This window comes from Corvus moneduloides, chromosome 2, assembly GCF_009650955.1.
Source record: "Corvus moneduloides isolate bCorMon1 chromosome 2, bCorMon1.pri, whole genome shotgun sequence".
Classification (NCBI taxonomy): Eukaryota; Metazoa; Chordata; class Aves; order Passeriformes; family Corvidae; genus Corvus; species Corvus moneduloides.
Window position 1 is genome coordinate 93,784,060 of NC_045477.1, and position 6,009 is coordinate 93,790,068.

The window sequence follows — 6,009 nt, forward strand, 5'->3', positions numbered from 1 at the left end:
TAGTAATAACTACAGCAATATCTTATTACAAGTAATTTAATCAATGTCTATAGGCTTTCAGGCCTCACCATAAAGAAAACTGAAATGGTTTAGGGCATGAATTTAAATCCACTGTGTGTAGATATTCTTAAACTCTTTAACCTCAGTCACATCCAGGAATATTGTGCTGATAATTTACAAAGGTAAGTTAATTCAAGACCTCTTTTTTTTTAGGCTGGTACAGTGTTATTTACTCAGGAATTTAAATTCCACACTTATTTAAGGTGAACTGGCACAGGAAACTCAAACCCAGTAGGTGAAGAATATTATTCAAAATCCAGAGAGGAAATAGGAGCTCAGAAAATTAAGACTATTTCCTTGGGCAGGAGGATAGAGCAGGACAGGTGAGTTTCAGGAAGGAACAATAATGAATAGCCTTTACCTTTCACAGTAGAGAAAATAGGAGATACACTATGTTGTGGTTTAACCCCAGCTTCCAACTCAGCCCCATGCAGTCACTCATTCACTCCCCTGCAGTGGGATGGGGGAGAGAACTGGAAGAAAACCCTGTGGGTTGGGATAAAACCAGTTTAATAAGTAAAGCAAAAGTCATGCACACATGCAAAACAAAACAAGAAATTAATTCACCACTTCCTATGGACCGGCAGGGGTTCAGACATCTCCAGGAAAACCAGGCTCCCATACCCATAACAGGGACTTGTGAAGGCAAACACCATCACTCTGAGTGTGCCCCGGCTTCCTTCCTATTTCCCCAACTTTTACTGCTGAGCATGACACCATATAGTGTGGGATATCTCTTTGGTCAGTTGGTCAGCTGTCCTGTCTTGTGCACTCCCAGCCTGTTCACTGGTGGGGTGGGGTGGGGTGAGGGGCAGAACAGGTCTTGACTCTGTGTAAGCACTGCTCAGCAATAACAAAAACATCCTGTTATAAACACTGTTTCCTGCACAAATCCAAAATACAGCCCCATATGAGCTGCTATGAAGAAAATTAACTCTATCCCAGCCTAAACCAGCTCATATCTGAACTTGCTAATCAATGAGAAAAATTAGACGATAGTAAGAACAGTCATAATGAGAAAATATTTTAGTAGTAAAAGAAATAATGGTGAAACAGAATATTACAGAAAAAGGGAGGGATTTATCGAGGTCAGTAATATGCTATGAGCAGCTGGCAATACTTTCATATTTATTGCACGATGTAATTAACTCTTAGATCTCCTTCCTCTTGTTGTAGCTATTGCTTTTCAACTAATATCCCTAGTGAGTAAGAATGTGTAGCAAAAGGACAATCTCTTCCTGAGAGAGCTCAGCAAGAAGGATGCAGCAGCAAGGGGAGTGCCAGCAATCAGGACATGATAGCAGCTTGTGCAGGGAGCATCTGTGCTGTGACCTCCAGAAATACCAGTTAACAGGGTGCACTGGAAGAAAGCATTACTATGGTCCCTCTTCAAGGGGCAATGGTGGGTGCCCACCCGTGTGCAGTCAGGGCTGCTGCCAGCTGTAAAGCACCCATGGGAAAAGCATGCTGGATACAGGATAATGCCAGGAAGCAGGATAGGGAAGGACACTGTGAAAGGCCCAAAAGCAGTTTCTGAGTCTCACTAGGGGAAGACATTGGTGAAGGATGCAGAACCAGGGACTGGGGGAGGTAACTCCCCTTGTAGAATGGCTCAAAACTCCAGTGAATGGAGCAGGCATGTGTCTATCAAAGCCAGAGGGAAGAAGCTGCAACAGATGGAAAAGAGCAAATGTCCCAGCAGGGGTTCCAGGTGGACTATTTAGTGCTCTGTGTGTGTGCCAAGGAAATACACCGGCTTAAACTACAAAAGTTCAGGTGTGTTCAGAGCAGCAAAGGAAGGCTGTATGAGATTCAGAAAAGTAGGTCAGCATTTCAGGCTGGAAAGGCTGATAGAGATCATTTTTAATGTGAGAAGGATAAAATTCGTATTTACGAGAGAGGTAGTCAGAGAAAGAGGACCAATGATATCTGCATGGGAAATCACCAAATTGCTGTGGATGAAAAACACAATATATAAGTAACAAAAGATAAAAAAAATTGTGAAATTTTCCTTATTTTCTTGCTGTTGTGTTAGTTTTGAGAACTGACACTTTCAAGCTTTTTTCCCTGCAGCCATTAGATCCTGAAAACTCACATTTAATTGTCATATATGAGTGGAAACTACTATTTAAAAGCCTGTGGGAGACTGGAAAATAGCAACAAATATTTTCAAGCTTCCTTTTTTCATACATACTCTTTTAAAATTTTTCTATTTACATATATGGATAAAATACAAACACTGAGAGTGGAAAGGGAGATTACTTTATCTTTATATTTTGTTTGCTTTTTAGGTAGGACAATTACACTTATTGTTTTGCCAAACTCACTATACTTGAGAACCTTAAAATTAGAGGTGTTAGGTTATATGAGTAATATCCTGAACCAGTGAAAAGGCCTGGAAGTCTATTGAGCTAAGTTGCTTAGTTAATTTCATTTTGAGAACCTGTCTCAGTGTTAATCATAAGTGAACCTCTTTTTTCCTTTCCTTCTTTGGTTTCACAGGTATTAAATTTCAAAAATTAATATTAATTCTTGTTTATTTCTAGTCCACCCATCCTCATGGAAAATTTTGAGTACCTTTCAATCCTAAGAAAAGAGACATAGACTGAAGAAAAGAATGCCAAATTCTGATTTTCAGAATTTTCTTTGGCAGGGCAGATTGAAGCCACACCAACAGCGAACAGCTGGTCAGGAGTAGACATCCAAACTGAACATCATACCTTACTTATTTTTCTACTGTCCTTGTGGGAGAAAGTTAGAAAAAAACCCAGTATCTGTCAAGAATAGCCACAGTGAGCTGTGGGCACAGGTATTAATCATCTGCAACTTCCCTTTTACATGTGCAAACACTAGTCAGATCATTAGATATCTCCTCAGCTTTCTCACCAGTAAACTATTCTGCTAAATACAAAATTATCATAAAAGGTGCTTGAAGCTAAACTGCTGTCACCTGTGCCAGGTGTTAATTTAGACTCATTATTTGGTACTAAGCCTAGCTCCTTTTGCTCCTTGCTCTAACGTATCATCAGCAGTGTTAAGGGGTGAAAATAATGAGTTATGCACAAATGTCAAAATAAAAGGGATCTTACTTTTTTAGGATATCTTGGAATAAACCCTATAACCCTTTAGATAGCTATAATCATGACTTTACCTATGGGTAAATTTCCCATCACAGAAGGTTGCAAAGGGTGAGAAAACAACATAAAAATCAAAGTCAACTACCCAAATATATTCAGCTTCAATACTACATGATGATGAATATTGATAATATTTGCTGTGGTGCACAGTGTCTTCCAGGTGCTGTGTGAAGGCAAAGCACAGACAATTCAGTGTCAGGGCATCCTGAGATTTATGCCAGTGCTAAAATCCTGTGTGTAAAATGGAGAAACTTGCACAAAAAAAATGAGCAGTGTGTACACATAACACAGGAACAGTGCCAGGAACAAGAGACACTGCTTCCTTGACCCCAAGTTTACCTTTACTTCCCTTTGGCTTTCAGGTGACTGAAAACTATGGAAAGGAACAAAAGAACAGGCTGAAACCTTTCATTCATCTTGCACCACAAAAAAGGAAACAATTCACACAGAAATTGTTTGTACGCTTCTTCAAACCAGGCATCAGGACTTGCTGCTTACAAACACCCAATGTCCTAAGATATGACATAAAATTTTACCATACTTAAGATACATGTAAAAAATATATGTAATGTGAAAAAAATACTTTTTTTTCACTCATTTTTCCCTTGTACATTCACTGTTGTTTACATATGTTCTGCATGTTTTGCTTAGTTCCAAAAACTGGTGATATTGTAGGAAGTGAATATACTATGGCAAACACATTTTTCTCTTGGAAAATGGAACAGAAACTCTTGGAAGCTGCTCCTCTTCCATTTAGGTCTGATGGGGATGGGAAGCTGCAGATGTGTAGCACAGGTGTTAGAACTAGGAGAAGTCTCTTAGGGCTGAAGACACTCAAGGCTAAGTCATACACAGATGCCACAAGCCATCTGAGTTGATAGGTTGGCAGAGGAACCACAGGAGTTCTTTGCTCCCTGGATCAGCAGCCAGAGGTTAAAGATCGGGCCACCTTTAGGGCAGCTGGACAGAACCCCTGAGGCTGAAATTGGTGGGGATCTGCTCGAGGCAGCCAATGGCACTAAGGGCATAAATCGATTGAACATGTGGATGGCTACCTTGCAGTGACCTGATAAAGAGTTCAGCCTCTGCTGACTCCAGGGGCTGCTCAGACACCTTCCCCATGTGTAGACACCTTAGTGGCGAACATATGCAGCTTTCTGTGCCTGGAGTAGTATTCCACTGACCTCATCCTTTTGGCACTTATGAAAGAAAAGCTAGCTTTTGTTATGACTGCTTTATCTTTGAGACAAATCTTCTTTTCCTCCTCTGTAAGCTAAGCTATTTCTACATGTACACATTAAGCACATATACACATATATAAACATCTATCTATCTATCTATCTATCTATCTGTCTTTAACAGTGTCTCACTGTGTACAACTCCCATATTCTCCTCATTTCTAAAAGACTCTCTGTCTTTAAGTGTATTTGGCTCTGTCAGCTGTAATGGCTTTAGCAATACAAAATTACAAGGCTCACATTACTGCTGCCTCAGATGGACCCTTTGGCTTGAATTCCACTTAATGATAAATATTCCAAAATTGTTCCTCATCATTTTCATAAATATGCAAACATAGATTCAAATGAAAGTGATGACTGCTGTCAAAAGTCTCAACAATTTGAAGGAGCCTTTTCAGGAGCTTTTTCCTTGTTTTTCCATTGTGTAAAAATGCCTGATACTGATTTACCAAGAACTGCAGAGCAGATAGAACAGCTGGTGCCAAGATCAGATTTACATGTCTTGTTCCTAGGTAATGTAAAGAAAGGCAGATGTAGTGATCAAGCTCAAAACTTCATATAAACAAGTTTGCATGAATTAGGTTAAGTTCCCAAGCTCAAATGAGCTCACTTTATTATTATTGTTGTTATTTTTGTTATTGGTGGGGTTTTGTTTCAGCTTGTCTTGGTTTGTTGGGTTTTTTTACCCAGCCTTCCATTATGTGCAAATTTTCCTGTACTATTTTTTCTGTTTCTAATGGATAAACTTCTGCTATATGACAGCATTAATTCTGCTTTATCTGCTGGAAGAGGAATGCTTTCACCGAAGAGGAAAGGAGCTACAGTGACCTCTGTTGATGGAATTAAGCAATGTATTTAAAGAGCCAATAAGGAAAGGCGACGCATTCAGATCCTCTGCTGTAAACCAATAGAACCAAAAGTAAGCTGTGCTAAGAAGAAATAAGTTTCGGGCTGAATATGAAAAAGAATGACACCCACACTTAACACCCACTGAAGTCAGAACCCTTATCAGAGTAGTTGGCTTTTAAAAACTATCTTTAGGAAATTTTTTCTTTTTTTTTTTTTTTGGTGTAGGATTAAAAACCATTAGCATAAAGAAGACAGAAGACATAACACAGAAGGGAGATGTGGGTTTTTTGAAGTTCTATACTCCATTCCAAAAGTTTATATCACCGAAAGAAAACATCATGCCTCTATGTATTACATGATCTGAATTTAGTGACCAGTTCCCTGTGCCAGACTGACACACGATATTCTTGAAGTTTTGAGGCAAAGAAGCTTTCCAGTTGGCAGGCTGCCTATGGAAAAAGAAGTATCTAGGAACTGTCATGCCTTTATGACCAAGAATTTGGAACGTGTCTTTATGGGCTAGCTCTGATACAGGAAAATAATTAAACACGTAAATACCCACAAGGATCTGGACCTTAATGCTTAACTTGAAGGTTGGAAGCAGTCTCATTAAAGGCAAGCATTTAAAGGTTGATCCCATATGAATAAAGTTATTGAAATCAATAAGAAATCTTCCATTAAGAGCTAAATAACTTGTGGAAATGACAGTAGTATGTCTTTATTTT